This window comes from Hyperolius riggenbachi, chromosome 9 (genome assembly GCF_040937935.1).
Source record: "Hyperolius riggenbachi isolate aHypRig1 chromosome 9, aHypRig1.pri, whole genome shotgun sequence".
Lineage (NCBI taxonomy): Eukaryota > Metazoa > Chordata > Amphibia > Anura > Hyperoliidae > Hyperolius > Hyperolius riggenbachi.
In genome coordinates this window covers 153,900,917-153,922,901 of record NC_090654.1, presented here as the reverse complement: position 1 = coordinate 153,922,901, position 21,985 = coordinate 153,900,917, and positions in this window count along the sequence as shown.

Genomic DNA, 21,985 nt, shown 5'->3' with positions numbered 1-21,985 from the left:
CTTTATAAAATCAACATGCCCTAACAACATAACATTCCCCCCCAGGACCACCTATGAAGCCTGGTGTGCTCTACACCCTTTAGAAGGAGGCCTTATTTCATATATCTACTCCCAGCTCTCACAACCAGCAGAATTCACAAAAACCCGTACAATGTTACAATGGGAAAGAGATTTAGGTATCACATTAACCCCTAAACACTGGTCCAAATGCTGCATAACCCTCACAAAAGGCAGCAGCTATTTCTCTCATATTGAGACCAACTACAAAATATTACACAGAACCTATATAACCCCCACCAAAATGCATGCAATCTCACGGACTAACACCCATCTGTGCTACAGAGGGTGTGGCCAGCCAGGGACTATTGATCATATATGGTGGTTTTGTCCCATCGTAAAAAGATACTGGGACCAAATTACTTCTATCCTAAGCACAGCCCTAGAAAGACCACTTTCCCCAGATCCCCTACTCCTACTACTGGGAGACAAACCACCTGGTTGGACTTTTCCCCAACATAGGCTCTCTCAGCATATAGCCAAGGCCGCAAGCATACACATAGCACGCCAATGGAGGTAACCAACATTGTCAATGGATCTTACGGATCATATTATTAGTGATATCCTAATCTCGGAGCGAACCTTGGCTATAATAAATGACAATACAGATACCTTTACTAGAACCTGGCAGCCCTGGCTTTCCTGTTCCCACACGTTGGGTCTTCGCTCCTGTGCCCTTTCTTTTTGAACATCACCCTGCAACACTGCAGAAAAACCTGTATATTCCCCTGGATATAATTGTAAATCAATCGACTGTCTGTAACCAACCAATTGTGCTTACATGCTTAGCAATATCAATGATTTGATGAATGTACCACCACTTTTCTATTCTGTTTATGTAATGTAATGCCCTATGTTAAGGGCTTTTTGAACTGCGATTTTGCAATCACGTATATATTTCAATAAAAACCTTTGAAACTAATAAGAATTGATTTGTTTGTATTTCGATTTCAGGAGTTTAGCAATATGGAAGCAAGAAAGCTGAGGTGCTGGCACCCGAGACAGAGATGTCAGTCGGATAAGCAAATGGTTCCATATGCCAATCCGAGTTTGGAGAACAGTGAGATTTCTGAGATCGAAAAGAGACTAAAAAAACTGACTGAGCAAAGCATAATGCAAATTGCTAATGTTTTTCTTTCCCAAGAAGGTGCTCTGCTAATGAAGAGTACCGTGCTGATGGTGATCCTAGGCTGCCATTTCATCCTAGGAGACCGAAGAGAGGACATTCTCATGAACAATAAGGGGTTAATGAGAACACAAGGCCCAAGCATGTTAATATTTGGAGGAAAAGAGGCTGATCCTCTTCCACTTCCCTCTGGTTGGCAAGTGGGGACCAAGCAGAGAAGGAGGAAAAGATCACTTGTGCCAGGTGGAAACAAATTTCATGGCACAATGTTGGGGAAAGGTATCGAGGGTCAAGTGTGCTGGAAGTGTGAGGTTGGCAGCAGCTTAAATCTGCTGTGGAATGTCACACTCCCAGAACCAAGGTACTGATCCAAAGTTTTGTTAAAAGGTACATTGCAGTACAATGGGTACATGCAAAAGTTGGAGTGTGTGGTTCAGGAGTACCTTGTCTTGGTTATCCAGAGTGAGATGGTTCCAGATTGGAGAGGAACGAGCAGGATGCATCATTTCTCCTACAGGAGAGACGCAGGGAACAATATCACACTCTGGAGTTACCAACAAAGGGTGTCTCTGGAACAACTCTACACGCGTAAAGGCTGGAAAGCCGAGGGTCTGTGGTTCTCGAAGCAAGAAGTAAAAATCGAGATACAGCCACATTTCCAGGTGACAAAGAGGGTGGGGAGAGCGATCCCGAGGGAGGGAAAGCCAACACAGGGAACCCATTCTCACTACACGGGTCTCAACAGGGGCCAATACAGTATTACACAGTCCATATGCAGCCACTTATCCTCATGCTAGTTGGGTAAGTGGAGAGGTACTCTTAATTGAAAGATTGCAGAGAGTACAGTCTTCCCGACCTCAGGTACGCATTTTGCCTCAGGACAAAAGGGGGGAAGAGGTCCAATCAGGACAGTTGGGGGTCATATTTTGTCATTGAGGTGCTAAAAGATACTGTACACCTGAGATTGGACAAGGAGAGGTTTATCGATTTTTCTGGAGAAGGATCTTTTGCATGGAAGCATCGAGATGTTTGGGGTGAACAAATGGAAAGGGTGCAATGCTTCTTTATGCACCGCTACTTCCTTAGTTCCCACCTCAACACGTCTTACACCATGACCTGAGAGGTCAACATTTTTTGGTGCTAGATGGGGAGGTGAAACAAGTAGAGTTGTCATCATGCTGGCAATTCTCTCAGAGGTACCTGTGTTTGCTGGGGCAAGTCAAATTTAGTGAAGAAGCCTGCTGGCTCAATAACACAGAAGGCGATGCTACCATTCAAAAGATCCGCCCTGAAGCCAAACCGATAGTTCCGGTGGCTGAAGGAAAGGTTTGTTTTTTTTAACATAATGTCTAATGACACATTCAAGGTACATTTTCATAATTGTTCCGATAAGGTGGATCTTTCAAGGGGAACATATTGTGTGACCGGAGATCCCATATGGATCAAGTCATCCAAGTTTGAGGACGTCATTCCTCAAATTGTTAAGAGAACTCTAAAGTTCAAAGCTTCACGGGAAGTTCCCCTCCTGAAAGATAACACGACATGGGACAAATAGGAACAGGTTTTGACCCAAGACGACCACACTTTGTTACAACGGTTAAACAAACAGAACACTAAGTTAGAGGTAAGATTTCACCATGATCCAGGTGATCTTAATGAGGTAGAACACAAATATAAGCAGGTGAGTTCCAGTCTGACCTGGTGGAAAAGGTTTCCAGCGATGTTCCAGGGACACTCGGACTGGGCCTCTACATTTCAAAATTTCTTCCTACACCCACTGGTCGTCGTGATGGGGATGACAAGTTTGGGCATCATTATCCAGGTGAGGTTGTGTGTCAAATTACGCAAAAAAATTAACTTGGTCAAGAGATTGGTGCCTCAAACAATCTCATGAACCAATAGTTCCAAATTAAGGGATATACAGGGTTACGGGTATAAGTTGTAGCAGTACCTGTGATGGAGCGGATTGTATAAAGGCGTTCTTTTAGAAGACACCTGGCACTGCTCCGATGCTTAACAGACAAACAAGTTTCACTTTTCTGTGATCATGCAAGTTTGTGAGTGATACGCAAGTGACGCAAATGATGAGAATGTGGTATAGAGGGACTTAGAAGTAGGGCATTCCCAGATAGCCAGGAAGACCAAGAGGTCTTGCCCTCTCTCCCAGGGATAACCACCTAGAGCAGAGAAGGTGTGTGAGCATGAGCATCGAAAAGTGAAACATAAAGGAAAGAAACCAGGTACTGCTGGGTTTAGAAGCAGGGATCTGCGGATCAAGCCATTTTAGGGGGGATTGTTATAATTTAAATAGGCCTCAGTTATTTGGATTGAGTTTTAGGTAAAAGGCTTGTTCGCAGAGTATACCTTTAAGTAGAGATTCTCGTGGTGCAAGCAGGAGCATCTCAGTGTCTGCTTGAAGCCGATGATGCAAGCAGATACTGAGAACATGTTCCTGAAGGAAGGCCACAGGCCTACACTGCCCCAGACAAATGGACTACGGGAACTATCAACATAGGCCATATTTACAAAATATAACATTCCTGCAACTGGGACAAGGGGGCTCATAGAATATTAATTGAGTAGGTGTGTATCAGGACATCACAAGGGATCTGTGATGAAACGCGGAAAAGCCGCTGTCTCTCAAAGTGAGGCGGCTGTTTCCGTGTCCAGCAGGGCATCACAACGCGGAAAAACCGCCGCATGCCGCTTAGGCAGAGCGGCGGAATCCGCATTGGGAACGGCGGAATCCGCATTGAAAACGGCGGAATCCGCATTGGAAGCGGCCCCCACACGCGGTGCTCAAGATACACTGCAAGACAGTTCTGGTGTGGCTGGGACTGATAGTCCACCAGGATTCAGAGTGACACGCGCGCGCGCACAGAGACAGAGCTTATGTAACAGCCAGAAGTAGTCAGCTGACCAGGCTGGTCAGCTGACATTTTCCACAACTTTCATTGGTCCAGCAATTAGGGAGGTCCTGGAAAGGTCCTTGAGTATATATACTGCTGGCTGTTCACTTGTTCCTTGTCTGGCGTGCGATCACACATGTGGGAGCACCCAGATCCGTAGTCAGATCCATAAGTGTGCCGGGACCAGCTGGAGCTGTAATCCTACACTTAGCTAGATTCTGTTGATAGCTAAAGTACTAGTTTGATTGTGATTATCTGTTATGACTTCCTGCTTGCCTGACTATCCTCCTGAACTCTGATCTTGTACCTCGATATTTCTGATACTCTGTTGCCGAACCCCGGCTCGTCCTTAGACTCTGCTTCTGCCTCCTGATCTTGTACCTCGATATTTCTGATACCCTGTTGCCGAACTCTGCCTGTACCTAGACTCCGCCTCTGCCTTATGATCTTGTACTTTGTCTGTCCGTGTGTGTACGACCTGGCTTGTCCGACCTCGAGAACCGACCTTACGCTTGGAGGCGGTTCCTCGTCCTGTCAGTGACATCTCCTCCTGAGTGTCACTCTCAGACTATCCTTCCTACTGTCAGTCTGACTCCTCCCGTCTTGGAGAGCTCAGGTCTGCGGAAGGAATCTGTGCAGTACTCCTTGCTGCACTGAGGCCTAGTCCTCTAAGTGTTACTGTTACACCAAACACCACACTCTACTCAGGTGAACAGAGGCAGTGGCGTAGCTAAGGAGCTGTGGGCCCCGATGCAAGTTTTATAATGGGGCCCCCTAAGCACTCTACACATAGCAATTGATGCGGAGCACCAAAACCTGCCAATGGCAACTACAGTGTCAGAGGTGCAAGAAGGGTGTGGGGAACAGTTTGTTAATTATTACCACTATTCAAAGTATCTATAGAGGTGATTATTATGAGCACAGGACCAATAGAGAGCTAATACTGTAGTTGAGGATGGGCCCTTCGGGGCCCCTCTGGCCCAAGGGCCCCGATGCGGTCGCAACCTCTGCAACCCCTATTGCTACGCCCCTGAACAGAGGTTAGCTAGTATATTGGATTATCGGTGAGACTGCAGATCACTTATAATCTGGTATACATCTGTATTCCCCGTGATACTGCAGATCACCAGTAATCAGACCTCTCTGTGCTTCACCGATCGTTACAGAACGCCAGACCAATAAACTGATGGACGCACGCGCTGACCCTCTGACCGTGCTTGCCACTACGGTGGATACTATCCATCAAGCACTGGGCCAGCACAAAGCTTTGATTGATGCCCTAACAGGCTCTGTGCAAACCCTTCAGACGTCAGTTGATTCGGTGCGATCCCCTCCTAGTGATGACATACGTATGCCCGTACCTGATAAGTTTTCCGGCCACAAGTCTGACTTCCGGAATTTTAGGAGTAGAGTGTTGTCGTACTTCGAATTGAGACCCCGATCTTCGGGGACTGAGACCCAACGGGTCATTTTTATTAAAACATTGTTAACCGGTGACTCCCAGACCTGGGCATACAATCTGCCTCCCACCGATACTGCTCTGACCTCGGTAGAGGAATTTTTTAAGGCTATGGCCGTGATATACGACGACCCTGACCTTGCGGCAACCTCTGAGCGGAAGCTCAAACTTTTGCGGCAAGGCAGAGGGTCGGTCGAGGATTACGCGGCAGAGTTTCGTAGGTGGTCTATTACCGCCAGATTTGACAACTTTGCTCTGATGGATTATTTCTTGTCTGGGTTGTCGGAGGAGGTCTCCGATTTGATGTTAACCTTACCCGAGCCCAAGACAGTCGATGAGGCCATATCATCGGCCATCCGAGTCGATCGTCAACTTCGCCATCAGAGGCAGGCTAGGGGCAGTCACCGTGTCAGGGTGACTTTGTATGCGGTACCTTCTGCTGCATCCTCAGTTACGGCATCCCCGCCTGTTTCACCCTCTCCGGCCTTGCCTCCACCCGAGCCAATGCAAATTGGTCGATCAAAACTGACCCAGGTGGAGCGGAGGCGGAGAATGACAGAACGTCTGTGCCTGTACTGTGCAGAGGCAGGACATAGGGTGCGAAATTGCCCTAACGAGTCGGGAAACGAGTTTGCCTAGGAGGAGTGGGGGGTGACACCCTAGGCACACAATTTTCACCCCTTAAAGAGAAAAAATTGCTTCTCCCCTGTACGATTACATGGGAGAATAAGTCAGTAGCCACTGAAGCGTTTGTCGATTCAGGCTCAGCGGCTAATTTTATGAACCTTGAATTTGCTCAGGAGTTGGGTATTCCCCTCATGCCAGTGAGTCCCCCCATTCAGGTCACTGCAGTGGACGATTCCCCTCTGCAACGGGAGCGCCCACTGTCACAGACCCCGGAGGTGAAAGTCGCCATAGGGGTACTGCATGGGAAACAGTTACGGTTTTATGTGTTACGTATGTCCACCTCCACTATTATCCTAGGCATGCCGTGGTTGCAAACTCATTCACCTCAAATAGACTGGGCCACGGGTCAGTTAACTACCTGGTCACCTCATTGTTTCCGACGGTGTTTGGGAAAGTTGACATTGGGGCAAAACAATGTTCAGGTGGGAGGTGTGCCAGATCAGTACTCCGAATTTTCTGATGTATTCTGTCCCAAGGCAGCTGACAAACTACCCCCACATCGCCCTTTCGACTGTCCCATCGATCTCCGTTCAGGTTGTGTACCTCCCCGGGGACATTTGTACAATTTGTCGGGGCCCGAGAAATTGGCCATGCAGGATTATATCCGTGAGAATTTGGCCAAGGGCTTAATTCGGCCGTCCCGGTCACCCGCTGGGACAGGTTTCTTTTTTGTTAAGAAAAAAGATGGGGGCTTACGGCCATGTATCGATTATCGGGGGCTTAATAAAATCACTGTGAAGAATCGCTACCCGCTGCCATTAATAGATGACCTATTCACACAGGTCACGGAGGCTAGGATATTCTCGAAACTAGATTTACGAGGGGCATACAACCTGGTGCGCATCAGAGAAGGCGACGAATGGAAAACGGCCTTCAATACTCCGGACGGGCATTACGAGTACCTGGTAATGCCCTTTGGGTTATGTAATGCCCCGGCCGTTTTCCAGGAACTCATTAATGAGGTCTTTAGGGAGGTGTTGGGGAAGTTCGTTTTAGTTTACCTTGACGACATCCTTATCTTTTCTAACAACCTCTCTGATCACAGAACTCATGTCAGATAAGTTTGAACAAACTGAGGCAGAATTTGTTATATGCTAAACTGGAAAAGTGCATTTTTGAGGTCACGTCAGTGGCTTTTCTGGGATATATAATCTCCACCTCGGGCCTATCTATGGACCCTGCCAAGGTCTCTGCGGTCTTGGAGTGGCCGCAGCCGGTGGGGTTAAAGTCCTTACAACGCTTCTTGGGTTTTGCAAACTACTATAGAAGGTTTATTAAGGGATACTCCACAGTAATTGCACCCCTTACCAGTCTTACAAAAAAGGGGCAGACACCACTCATTGGCCTCCCGAGGCCTTACAGGCATTCGCTACTTTAAAGGGGTTGTTCTGCTCAGCACCCATATTGAGGCACGTGGACACTTCTCTCCCGTTCATAGTTGAGGTAGACGCCTCAGAAATTGAAGTGGGGGCTGTGCTGTCTCAACGTTCAGGTCTTCAGGGGAGATTACACCCGTGTGCCTATTTTTCACGAAGGTTCTCTCCGGCAGAGAGAAACTACGATATAGGCAACAGGGAGCTCCTAGCCATCAAACTAGCCTTCGAAGAGTGGCGTCATTGGCTGGAAGGAGCGGAGCACACGATCACGGTTTATACCGACCACAAGAATCTCGAGTACATCGAGGGGGCTCAAAGGTTAAGCCCTCGGCAGGCTCGATGGTCGTTATTTTTTTCGAGGTTCACATTCTTAATTACGTACACTCCAGGTAGTAAGAATACCAAGGCGGATGCACTCTCTAGGTGTTTCGAGCCAGAGACAGCACAGCCCTCTGTTCCTGAGACCATTGTTCCACGAAAGTTGGTGTTAGCCGCTACCGAGACTTGGAAGGACTGGAAGGAAACTTTGGGTCCTTTCCAGCAGGATGTCCCGGAAGGGAAACCTGAATGGGTTTCGTTTATCCCGTTGCCCTTCCGTCTCCAGATCTAGGAGATGGTCCACTCACACAAGAATGCGGGACATCCTGGGGCGTCTAGAACGCAGGATTTAGTGGCCAGGTGTGCGTGGTGGCCTTCCCTAGCAGCTGACTGCAAAGAGTTTGTCAGGGAATGTGCGGTGTGCGCAAAAAGCAAGCCCTCCCGGCTGGCATCTGTAGGTACTCTGCAGCCTTTGCCCACCCCGAGCGAAACATGGACCCATTTGTCCATGGATTTTGTGGGGGAGCTTCCTAGGTCGGAGGGCATGTCGGTCATCTGGGTGGTAGTCGACTGCTTTAGTAAAATGGCCCATTTCGTGCCCTTGAAAGGACTCCCCTCGGCCCAGGAATTGGCCGACCTATTCATCACCCATATTCCAATGTGCGAAGGGAGCGGGCTGGGTAAAATCAGAAGTGCGTTTATTGAACATTTTCTGTAATGAACAAGCACATGTCTTTATCAGTCTGGAGTTACAGGATTGTGACAGTATATCCTGTTATTACATATGAATACACATCTATATTCATCAATACATTCTCCATAACAAGTATAACTTTCCTATAAGAGACATTAACCATATAACATGTGCAGCTGCTCTATGATTACTTAATCAGCATCACAGTAAGCAAACAGTGCATTATAGCTCATACAGACACATCAGCTCCCTATAGCAATCACATCCACTATACAGTAGCCCCAAGTGACCCATCAGTATATTTCACTCACAAGTGTGTGGGGTCTATGTACACCCACTGCATCACCAGCAGCCTTGGCTGATTACAGGAATGGGATCTGAATCATTTTACCCTGTTTATAGCCCTTAATATGTGTTTTCTTACCTGTAATGAACAAGCACATGTCTTTATCAGTCTGGAGTTACAGGATTGTGACAGTATATCCTGTCCTCCCAGGAACTAAAGATCAGTGTGTTATGTTCCTCCCTTGCAGTGCTTGTCCTAAGGTCTTAACACTCTGCTGCCATCTAATGGTGATTTACTAAAGGGTCATGAATTGTTTCCTGATATAGCTGGCATTATCTTGGATTGCTGAGGCTGGCAATGCTATAGATATTAGTTTATTTTTATGGGGTGCCTACTTTTGACATATCTTACACTCTCCCCCACAACATTCGATGTCGTCCTCGACATACGCAGACTTTAATATGAGAATCACTATTCTCCCACTCATCTTCCAACCATGAGGAGCCAGGGTTTAGTAGTGATAAAATTACTTGAGGAACTGTCCTCCATGCGACATCTACTCCCAGTTATGTCACAGTCTCCCACCCGGCCCACAGCGCTATGACGCCGGGGGGAATTGTGGCCCATATGCCACTAGTAAGAAACCCCTTTAACACAAGGTCGTGTATAATGTTGTGAAGACAAGAATTGATATAAAACTAGGGGACACCTTATTAGTTCTGTCCATTTTTTTTTCCATCATGTTACGCTATTTTATCTGGCGTCTCTGCAGTAAGAGTGCAAGAAATTTCCTTTTGTTAACCACGGAACATAACATTTAACATTTTCAACATAAGAAGACATTAATCAACCATAGCATTATAGACATGGATATGGTTACCAGTTTTTAGAGTCCTTAGCAAACCACTCCGGACTTAGGTACCAGCTAGGATAAACCTGTGGTGTATGAACACAGTCTATGACTTGTACTGCTACATTCCTGGCAACACTACTGGGTTGACCCAAAGTGTCATACGTCAGAACTTTTGGTTGTCTCCTGTTTCTGCTGGGTTGTATTCTACAAAGTGGTAAGGAATCTAAAGCACACTCGCCTTCTTCACTGTCAACTGTCTCTGTTGGTTTATCTGGTGAAGAGTCTTCTTCCTCTGTGTTTCCTGATGGACCTGTATTATTTTCCGGTTGAATTACAGGCTCTTCCTCTACAGTTTCCACTGTAGCTTCCTCTGTATTGTCTCCACTTGTTTCCCACTGGCAAGGATAAAACTCCACTGCTTCTGGATTCAGTTCGATGTTTTCCCTTGTGTGATCTGTCTGGGGTATAGGAAGGAATGATCTCCATTGCTCTTGTTCAAGATCTGATTCATCTTCTGACATTTCCTCTGATATCTGTGCCCCTGATTGAGAAGTCTTTACACTTTGGCCCCGTCTTCTAGTACTGGGTCTGTCAGGTATCTGCTGACCTTGGTCGACGGGCAAGTAATCACAAGGTAATAACAAATTGCGGTGCAGAATTCTGGTTCGGCCTTTACCAGTTTCTGGCTTTACCTCATACACTGGGCTATCGTCACATTTTTTTCTCAGGACAACATGTACTGTGTCTTCCCAAAAGGATCTTAGCTTTCCTGGTCCTCCTCTTTCAGTAAGGTTTCTTACAAGGACTTTACTGCCAGGAGAGAGTTCTCCTCCATGACTTTTTCTGTCATAGTGTTCTTTTCCTCTTTGTGCAGCTTGAGTAGCGACCTTGGAAGCAATCTGATAGGCTTCAGTCATTCTCTCCATCCATATTTTCACATATTCAGAGTGACTCTTATATTTTTCTGTTACTGGGGTGTCAAACATGCTGTCTATTGGAAGTCTTGGAGATCTCCCGAACAGTAGGAAAAATGGAGAATATCCCGTAGTTTCACTTTTGGTGCAGTTGTATGCGTGTATTACCTGGGCAAGTGAGTTCTTCCAGTCCTTCTTAGAATCTGATGACAGGGTCCGAAGCATAGACAACAGAGTACGATTGAACCTTTCGCATTGTCCGTTCCCTTCTGGATGATATGGGGTTGTATGGGAGTTCTGAATGTGGCAGTGTTTTCCTAATGCTAAGAATAACTGATTTTCAAATTCTTTTCCCATGTCATGGTGAATTCTGGTAGGGAATCCAAATTTCAAGACAAAATCACTGAATATCTTATCGGCAACAGTCTTTGCTGACTTGTTTTTGGTTGCGTAGGCCTGAGCAAACCTAGTGAAGTGGTCTATTACTACTAGTATGTACTCATAACCTCCTTTGCATGCTTCCAGGTGGAGGAAATCGATAGAGACCATCTCAAAGGGATAAGTGGTGATAATATTGTTTAACGGAGCTCTGGTAGGCTTGTTGGGACGTTTGTCTTTCAGACAGGTGCAGCGGTTGTTAATGTATTGCTCAACCTCTCTCTGCATATGTGGCCAAAAGAACCTTTCCCTGATCAAGTTTACAGTCCGTTCCACTCCTAAGTGACCCATTTCTTCATGCAATTCTCTCAACACCAGTGGATGATATATCTTGGGTAACACTAGTTGAGAACTTGAGGGTGTTTTCCTTCTCAAGATTCCATCCTCATCGAGGTATAATTTGGTCCACTGCTTCAACAAGATGAGGATATCAAGCTGGCCACTTTGTCGTTCCTGTTTTGATGGAAACCTGTTTTGATTTTTGTACTTCCACACTGGACCGATCACTGAGTCTTCTTTTTGTGCTGTCCTTATGGTCTCTTTAGGTATTTGAGCTACTGCTTTTTGGGTAGTATCTATTGTTGATGTGGTATTTGCAATGGTTATTGGACACAGCCAAGGTGTTTCTTCTTCCTGTTTTACTTGAAGTACTTGTGTTATACAACTGATGACTTTGGGGTCAACTTCTTGTGAACACTGTTGCATATATTGTTCAGGACTTAGTGGCATACGTGACAGTCCATCTGCAACCGCATATCTCTTTCCTGGATGATAATAGTGAATTTAAAATCAGCAAGTTCTGCAACCCATCGATGGCCTGTTGCGTTTAGTTTAGCCGTCGTTAGGACATAGGTTAGTGGATTATTGTCAGTATATACTACAAAGGATGGACAGTAGTATAGGTAGCCTCGGAATCTTTCACAGATGGCCCACTTCATTGCGAGGAATTCTAGTTTGCCTGAATGCATGTGATAATTCTTCTCAGCAGGTGTGAGAGTCCTGGATCCATAAGCAATTACTTTTAATTTTCCCTCTTGCTCTTGATATAGCACGGCTCCTAGTCCTTCTTGCGAGGCATCACAGTGCAGAATAAAGGATTGGTTACAGTCGGGGTAACCCATAACTGGAGGATGTGTTAGGACCTCAATGAGTTGGTTCAACACTACCTGGTGGTGGTCAGTCCAGACAATGGACTGATGAGAAGGTAGTTGACCTTTTAACTTTGGTGATGGCTTCTTCCTCTTCTTCTGTTGGTGAGCTGGTACTGATGTTATGGTAGGTGTTGTATCTGCTGATAGCAATTCATAAAGGGGTTTTGCAATCCTGGAAAAATTCTGGATGTAAGGACGATAGTATGAAATGAATCCTAATAACTTCCGGAGTTCTCCCACAGTTTTTGGCTGGTTGTTTCCCAAGGCCAGCACAGGAGCAATGTCTGCCGGATCCATGGAATGGCCATCTTTGGACACTATCTTGCCCAGAAATCTAACTTTGTTCCGGAAAAGTTCAAATTTCTTTGCTGTTAACTTAACTCCATGCTTCTGATACCGTTGTAGTACCAACCGGACATGTTCCACATGCTCTTGGAATGATCTGCTATGAACAAGGTTATCATCTAGGTATGGCAGACATATCTCATCTCTCAGTCCCCTTAAACAAGTTTCCATGCTGCGTTGGAATTCAGCTGGTGCAGAGCTAAGACCAAAAGGTATTCTGATCCACTCATACAGACCCCAAGGTGTAATGAAGGCAGTCAGTGGTCGACTTGATTCTTCCACAAATCCTTGGTGGTAGGCTTTTCCTTGGTCTAACACTGAAAACCATGCACTTCCTCCTAAGCTGTCCAGCATGTCTTGGATCCTAGGGATTGGATGGCGATCAGGTATGGACTTCTGGTTCAATTCCCTATAATCGCAACACAACCTTAAACTACCGTCCTTCTTTCTCACGCACACAATGGGTGAAGAGTATGATGATTTTGATTCTGCAATCCACCCGCGGTTCAACAGATCTTGCAGATATTCTTTCACCTCCTGGTGTAGTGGTCTTGGCACGGACGTGTAAGTTCTTCTAACCGGTGTATTGTCTTTGAGGCGCAGTTGTAATTGTAGGGATGGGATACATCCAACATCAGAATCATCTTTGGCGAAGGCGTGGCATTCCTCCCTTAGCATTGTTTTGACTACCAGTTGATCTTCCGCCGGCAGGTGGTCTATAGGTACTGGTGGATCCCAGTGTTCTTGATGAGCATAGCTTACCGGTGACTGCCTTGTGTTTAACTTGTCCATTTGACCTTCTGGCCCTGTTCTGGATGACTGCAGATTATGCATCACTGGTCGATTGGTTACATTCACTGATTCTTTTGGTTTCACCAGAGCTGGGTATGTTGTCTTGATGGGCTCAAGGCACCCAATCCTAGTCTGACTTGTTAAGATAATGTCTCGCTGGGTTGTGTTCCAAACTGGGATAAATATTTTAGGAAACTGTCCCTTTTGGAGTGACACTAATATTTCTCTGATATACAGTCCTTCTGGCACAACATGAGCCCCATCCGGTGTAAACAATACAGTTTGCCCTTGCAGTGCTGGTTTGGCATGAGCCCTACATCTAAGATAAGTCACAGTGTTTGCCTGAATTCTTTGGCTCTTGATACCAGTCTTTAGTGCAGTACAAGTTTCTCTCAGGCTGGCTTGTAATTTATTCACCAGGATTTCTGCTTTGGGGGTCGGTAATTCCAAGGCGGCTCCTAGTATGTCCACGAACCCTATAATGGTTCTCCTTCCTTTGCTAGCTGTCTCCTTGAAGAGTTCTTCTATGACGTTATATCCAATAATTGGCGTCTCTGCGACTTTCTCATCTGCTGATACCACAAGTGGCACTACTAGTTGTTTGGTGTTATTAGTTCCAGCTGTTAGTTGAAAAACGACCTCAATCCACCCAGAGAAAGGAATTTCCGTTTCATTGACAGCCTTCCCACAGAGGACCTCGGGCCCCAGAAATTCTTCTAAAGATCGGACCACTGTATGTGGCAGGCAGTGGCGGACATACGGCCGTGCAGGCCGTGCAAGCGCACAGGGGCCCCTCAAGCTCCGTTTTTGAGGGGCCCATTATGTATTGCAGGCGTTTTTTTTTTTGTTTTTTTTTTAGTTTTTTTTATCCCCGGGGGGCCCGACTCTTATCACTCCCTCACCTCGGCGGGCCCCCCTCCTGTTATGCTCGGCGCCTAGCGGGAGATACAGCTATTGTCTCCGGGCTGCAGCAGACACTAGAGCACCAGCCGCCTGTCCACTCCTGTCTCCTCCTCAGCAATACCGCTCTGCACTACTTCCTGATTCAGTGCGTGCAGAGCGGTATTGCTGAGGAGGAGACAGGAGTGGACAGGCGGCTGGAGCTCTAGTGTCTGCTGCAGCCCGGAGACTAATAGCTGTATCTCCCGCTAGGCGCCGAGCATAACAGGAGGGGGGCCCGCTGAGGTGAGGGAATGATCGGGCCCTCCTCCCAGCCTCGGCAAATAGTCCACCCACCAGGTAATCTTATCTTTCACCCTCCCAGACCGACCAGCCCGCCCCCCAGGTAATCCTACAGCCCGCCCCCCCAGGTAATCCTACAGCTTCACCCCCCCAGGTAATCCTACAGGCCCCCCCCCCCAGGTAATCCTACCGCCCCCCCAGGTAATCCTACAGCCCGCCCCCCAGGTAATCCTACAGCCCACCCCCAGGTAATCCTAAAGGCCCCCCCAGGTAATTCTACAGCCCCCCCCCCCCGGTAATCCTACAGCCCACCCCCAGGTAATTCTACAGCCCCCCCAGGTAATCCTACAGCCCACCCACCCAGACCCAGGTAATCCTATAGCCCACCCACCCAGACCTAGGTAATCCTATAGCCCACCCACCCACCCAGACAATCCTATAGCCCACCCACCCACCCAGACAATCCTATAGCCCACCCACCCACCCCCAGGTAATCCTATAGCCCACCCACACCCAGGTAATCCTATAGCCCACCCACCCAGACCCAGGTATTCCTATAGCCCACCCACCCAGACCCAGGTATTCCTATAGCCCACCCACCCAGACCCAGGTATTCCTATAGCCCAAAGGACCCAGGTATTCCTATAGCCCAAAGGACCCAGGTATTCCGATAGCCCACCCACCCACCCAGACCCAGGTATTCCGATAGCCCACCCACCCAGACCCAGGTAATCCTATAGCCCACCCACCCACCCAGACCCAGGTAATCCTAGAGCCCACCCACCCACCCAGACCCAGGTAATCCTAGAGCCCACCCACCCACCCAGACCCAGGTAATCCTATAGCCCACCCACCCACCCAGACCCAGGTAATCCTATAGCCCACCCAGACCCAGGTAATCCTATAGCCCACCCAGACCCAGGTAATCCTATAACCCACCCACCCACCCAGGTAATCCTATAGCCCACCCACCCACCCAGACCCAGGTAATCCTATAGCCCACCCACCCACCCAGACCCAGGTAATCCTATAGCCCACCCACCCACCCAGGCCCAGGTAATCCTATAGCCCACCCACCCACCCAGACCCAGGTAATCCTATAGCCCACCCACCCAGACCTAGGTAATCCTATAGCCCACCCACCCACTCAGACCCAGGTAATCCTCCACCCACCCAGACCCAGATAATCCTCCATCCCACCCTCACAGGTAATTTTATTAGCCCACACACCCACCTACCCTCCCGACCAGATAATCTTTTAGCTCACCCACCCTCCCGACCAGGTAATCGTTTAGCCCACCCACCCACCTGCAGCACTTTACAGAGTACATCGTTATGTCGCTCACTGTCCTTTAGAGGAGCTCACACTACTCCTACCATAGTCATAGTTGAATGTCTTATCATATTATTATGTATTTATATAGCTCTGACATTTTCTGCAGCGTTTTACAGAGTACATAGTCACGACACTGACTGTGCTCAGAGGAGCTCACTATCTAATATCTTCTATATGTATAGTAAATAGCGCATAATTTTTTATTAGGAGACAGGGCTTTACTCAAAGTTCCCTGTTGATGTCAACTGCTGAATTAACTGCTGCTAAGTTCATGTACCCGTCATCGCACGTACGATTGCACGTATTTTCTGGGCATATCTGCCGACTTGCTTGCACGTATTTTCTGGGCATATCTGCCGACTTGATTGCACGTATTTTCTGGGCATATCTGCCGACTTGATTGCACGTATTTTCTGGGCATATCTGCCAACAAGATTGCACATATTTTCTGGGCATATCTGCCGACTTGATTGCACGTATTTTCTGGGCATATCTGCCGACTTGATTGCACGTATTTTCTGGGCATATCTGCCAACAAGATTGCACATATTTTCTGGGCATATCTGCCGACATGATTGCACGTATTTTCTGGGCATATCTGCCGACATGATTGCACGTATTTTCTGGGCATATCTGCCGACATGATTGCACGTATTTTCTGGGCATATCTGCCGACATGATTGCACGTATTTTCTGGGCATATCTGCCGACATGATTGCACGTATTTTCTGGGCATATCTGCCGACATGATTGCACGTATTTTCTGGGCATATCTGCCGACATGATTGCACGTATTTTCTGGGCATATCTGCCGACATGATTGCACGTATTTTCTGGACATATCTGCCGACATGATTGCACGTATTTTCTGGGCATATCTGCCGACATGATTGCACGTATTTTCTGGGCATATCTGCCGACATGATTGCACGTATTTTCTGGGCATAAGGAAATAAATATGGCAGCCTCCATATCACTCTCACCCCGGGATCACTTTAAATTACAGTTAGCTCCGCCCTTATCCGGTCATTGCCACGCCCATTTTTTGCCGCGGCGCTACGTGCCGCAGGTTCTATCCACACCCATTTTTTGCCGCAGGTTATAGCCACACCCATTTTTGCCGCAGGTTATAGCCACGCCCATTTTTTGCCGCGGCGCAGGTCAGGGGGGCCCACAATTGATATTTTGCACAGGGGCCCACTGCTGGCTGTGTCCGCCACTGGTGGCAGGACCCGCTGTCTCCAGTTCTCATTGATGATGCTCACCTGAGAGCCCGTGTCCCATAGGGCTTGGACAGGAGTATTGTCTATTTCACAGTTCACAAGGCACCTTTTCCCAACAAGACTCAGTAACTTGCTGTTCTGTCTCCTAGCCGTGTTGTCTACCTGAGTTGGTACTTGCTCAGCCACCTGTAGGGACCTCTTATTTTCACAGTTAAGCCCTCTGTGGACAGCAGGCATGGGCTTCCGGAATTCCGCGGAATCTAAAATTCCGAATTCCGTCGGAATTTGGGTTTCCGGATCGTTCTGCGGAATCCGGAATTTACAATCCGGAATGCGGAATTCCGCGGAAATCCGACCAAACGGAACCGGAATGAATTGACCAATGAGGAGATGCGGAATGAGTTGACCAATCATGATCAGAGGAAATTTAGCGCGGTAAAAAAAAAGCGTAATTCCGTGTATGTAATGCGGAAATCCGTATAAATATACGGAAATTTGATTTAAACGGAAAAGTACTGTCCAATAACTGTCCTCATAAATTTACACCAATCACAGGCCCTAGCAACCACATCCTAGCAACCTATCAGAGTCTATCCCACCCCTCTAGTATATAAGACAGGCTTATGCTGATGTCATGTGTGGGTTTTAGTTAGAGGAGAATTGTGAAAGAGAGAGCTCAGAGCTGCATTATTATATTGTGTGCTGTTGAGACATTTTTTTTCACTGTGATTGCTATTATTGCTATATATATTAGATAGATACTAGTAGTAGTGAGAGATAGATTAGATTGTAGTGTGATTGTAGACAGTGTGAGAGCAGTTTGAAGTTAGATCAGGCCTGTATTAGTAGTGTGAGTGAGAGACAGATTTAGTGTGATAGATATAGTATTGAGTGACAAGTGACTGAGAGTATTTTGAAATTAGTAAGTCAGTGAGAGTGGTTAGATAAAGCTAGATAGTGTAGTGTATTTTATTTCTTTTTCATAGTGTCAGTTTTTCATTTATACTTTTTTTCTTCATTTATTTCATTGATTTTCTTCATTGATTGCCTGTAAGTCCCCTCCCTTCTTCTTTAATTTCATTACTGTCCCCGACCCCAAAAAATTTTTTTTAAAAATGAGGCACATCAAGAGTGTTGGTGGACGAGGTGGCTCCTCCTCATCAGGACGCCAGCAGCAGGCAGGGCCCAGCAATGTAGCAGAAACAGATCAGGTTGAGGTTCTTCCTGGGCGCAGCAGGGGAACTCCCCGGATCACTTCTATGTTCCCAACCACTAGGCGCCGCATCATTGGCAAGCAGGATGCGGCCTCATTGGTTGACTGGATCGGTGCGGAGCCCTCCACCCAATCTGAAGAGCTGATGTGCAGTGGCAGCAGTGCAAATAGCAGGGAAGACTCTGTGGCAGCTGGTCATGTTGCAGAGTCTGGCTTCTCCCCCAATCTTTTTGAAGGTAATGCTGACGAGGGTAATATTGGACAATTGTCGGGAGAAGCCCTGCATGAGACTATGGGACCCAATTCACAAAGTTTGGTGGAGGATGTGGTGAATGAAGTGGGTCCAGTTTTTTCTCCATCCACTCCACCAAGAAATGCCCCAGTCACTCGTCGTCGGGAATTGTCAAGTCCCCATTTGGAGGACGATTTGTCTTGTGTGGGTGATGATGAGGTGGCCGACAAAAATTGGACGCCAACTAATTCACCGAACAGCAGCAGTGAAAGTGAACCTGTTAGGCGTCCATCGGTCAGGAGGGTGCATCAGGTGGAGTCTAGGGGGGGCATGGACTCCGCTGGTGGTGTGATAGGCAGCAGCAGCAGCATGCTTAATCAGCAGGGCCAAACACAGCAGCAGCAGCAGCTTGTCCAGCAGCCTGCAGCACCATCTGTGAGCACCCAGTCCCATGCTGGTCAGCGACCGGTCAACACCAAGAGAAAGGGCCGGACCTCCCAAGCATGGGACTATTTCACTGATCACTCACAGGATCCTTCCCGTGCAGTGTGTAACCTGTGCAGTGTGACGGTGAGCAGAGGGAAAGCAGCATCTGGGTTTGGGACATCAGGTTTGCGTTCCCACCTTAAAACAAGTCATATTGTGCAGTGGGACTTAATAAAAAAAAATACCAGCCAAGGTAAAGGCAGCAGTGCACAGAGTGCGGCAGGAGGAGATGCAGCAGTTCCTCTCAGCCGTTCCTCTGTGCGTCCTGTGCAACCTGCGCAGTCCCACTGCATGGCTGTTCCCTCTGCACGCCAGGCTGGTGGCGGCAACCAGACCTTGACGGTGTGCTCATCACCAGCTGTATCCTCCCCACAAAATGTTGCCGCCCAGCGCCAGGCCTCTCTCACTGAGATGGTTGCACGGAAGAGGCCTCTCCCCCCTAATGATCCCATAGCGCTACGCAACAATGGGCTCGTGGCAAAGCTGTTGGCCCAACAGCTCTTGCCCTATCAGTTTGTGGAAAGTGCCCCCTTCCGCCAACTGATGAGCTGTTTGGCTCCACAATGGCGGGTCCCCAGCCGCCATTACTTTTCCCGAGTTGCTATCCCTGCCCTGCACCTGGATGTAGCTGGGCGTGTATCCCTTTCGTTGGACTACGCGGTTTGTGGAAGGGTGCACCTCACTACCGATGCCTGGACCAGCAGGCATGGGCAGGGACGCTATTTGACTGTGACAGCTCACTGGGTCACCCTTCATGGCGCTGGGGAGGGTATGAGCTGTGGGGCTCTGGTGGTGCCGCCCCGGGGGGTCAAGGGGAGGCCCGTCTCCCTCCCTTCTGCCACTTCTTCTGTAGCAGGTCAGGCCGCTGCTGAGCCTCCCAGCAAGCGGCCACGCTGTTACGCTAATCTACAGCACAAGCGCTGTCAAGCTGTGCTGAGGATGGAGCCAGTGCAACACAGGAGTCTGACGGGAGATGTGATCCTGTCTGTCCTACAGGAGCAGATCCAGCATTGGCTGACCCCCCGAGATCTGTTGACAGGTAATGTGGTGTCAGACAATGGCACCAACATTCTGGCCGCCATTCGTACTGGTGGCTACACACACCTGCCTTGCCTCGCACATGTCCTCAACCTCATCGTGCAACGGTTTCTGCGAACCTATGAGGGTTTGAGTGACGTCGTGCTTTTGGCACGTAAAGTGTGTGGCCACATTAGACGCTCCGCAACCGCCACCGCGTCCTTGGCCAAACTGCAGCGCATCCACAGCTTGCCGCAGCACAAGCTGATGGTTGACTGCCAGACGCGGTGGAACTCCACACTGTACATGTTGAGAAGGTTGTTGGAGCAAAAAATGGCGGTCATCCATTACCTGTCTTCAGCCTCCTCCTCCCATTCGTCAAGACCACCTCCGGAGAATCTGACTGGGGACCAGTGGCGGCAGATCAGGGAGGTCTGCAATGTTTTGGCGCCTTTTGATGAGGCTACTAAGGTGGTCAGCATGGAGCACTGCAACATTTCAGAAGTGCTCCCCCTTGTGCTAATTCTGGACAGGACACTGGGTCACCTGATAGAATTGGCGGAGGAAGTCCATGCTGGGGCAAGTGGTGGAGAGCCCCAGGATGCTCAGGCCCAGGAGGAGGAGGAGGAGGAGGAGGTGGTGGTGACAGAGTCAGGGCCTGAACATGCGGGAGAGCTAATCGTCCGGGGGTGGGACGACCTTAATGAGCAGCAGGAGCATGAAGCAGAAAATGCCCTTTCTGACAGCCAGGAAGAGGTGGAAAGCGGTCATCTCTCCCACATGGCTGCTCACATGCTCCTCTGCCTCAGGAAGGACCCCCGGATAATCCGACTGAAAGCGAGGGATGATCTGTGGGTGGCCACCATATTGGACCCACGCTGCAAGGGGAAAGTGGGGGAGTTAATGGGATGTACCCAACAATTTAGCTCCCGAATGTCAGCGATCCGGCAGGATTTAATCAGGCGAGTGGAGCAGGCCTTTCCACCACCACCTGAACCTCCGCTTTCCCATACTACTCAGCGACAGCCAGCTAGTCACAGCCAGCAGAGGTGTGGTGGCGGTAATACGAGCACCAACCCCACCCGACCTGTTAATCTGCTGGCTGTGATGAGGGGATTTTATACGCCCCAATCACCCAATACTCCCACCAGCAGCAGCACTATCGGCAGCAGTAGTCATCACCACCAACGGCTGGTTCGCATGGTGAATGACTACTTGGGGTCATCCAGTGCAACAGACAATATGGATACAGATGACCCCATGGAGTATTGGGTGAAGAAGCTGGACACCTGGCCTGAGCTTGCTCAGTACGCACTGCAGGTTCTGTCATGCCCCGCCTCCAGTGTGCTTTCTGAGCGGGTATTCAGTGCCGCAGGTGGGGTGGTCACCGACTACCGGACCCGTCTGTCCGCAGAAAATGTGGACAGACTCACATTTATTAAAATGAATGAGTCCTGGATCAATGACCAGTTCAAAGGCCCTGTCACTGATTCCAGAGAGTGAGTAAAAGGGTCTGGTCATAATCCCTCGCACGCTCTCCCGCAAAATTATATATTAATTGGATACAATCTCCCAAAAATTTTTTAATGTAAAGCGGATCCGAGATAAAAAACTAAATATAATAAGTCACTTGTCTATATACTCTATCTTGTCTAAAGTTTAGATGGTTTACACAGCAAATCTAGCTGTAAACAGCTTCAACGGTATATTTTTCATCAATATTATTTTTTCCTGTGATACAATGTGAGCAGAAATGTTTTCTGCTTGTCACTATTACACAATTACACACATAGGCAGGCACGCTTATCTGTGTCTAGGCATGCAAATCTGCATATCTGAATTTTGTGAGAAAACTGCACTCCTATTTCCTCCATTACAAAGGCAATTGATC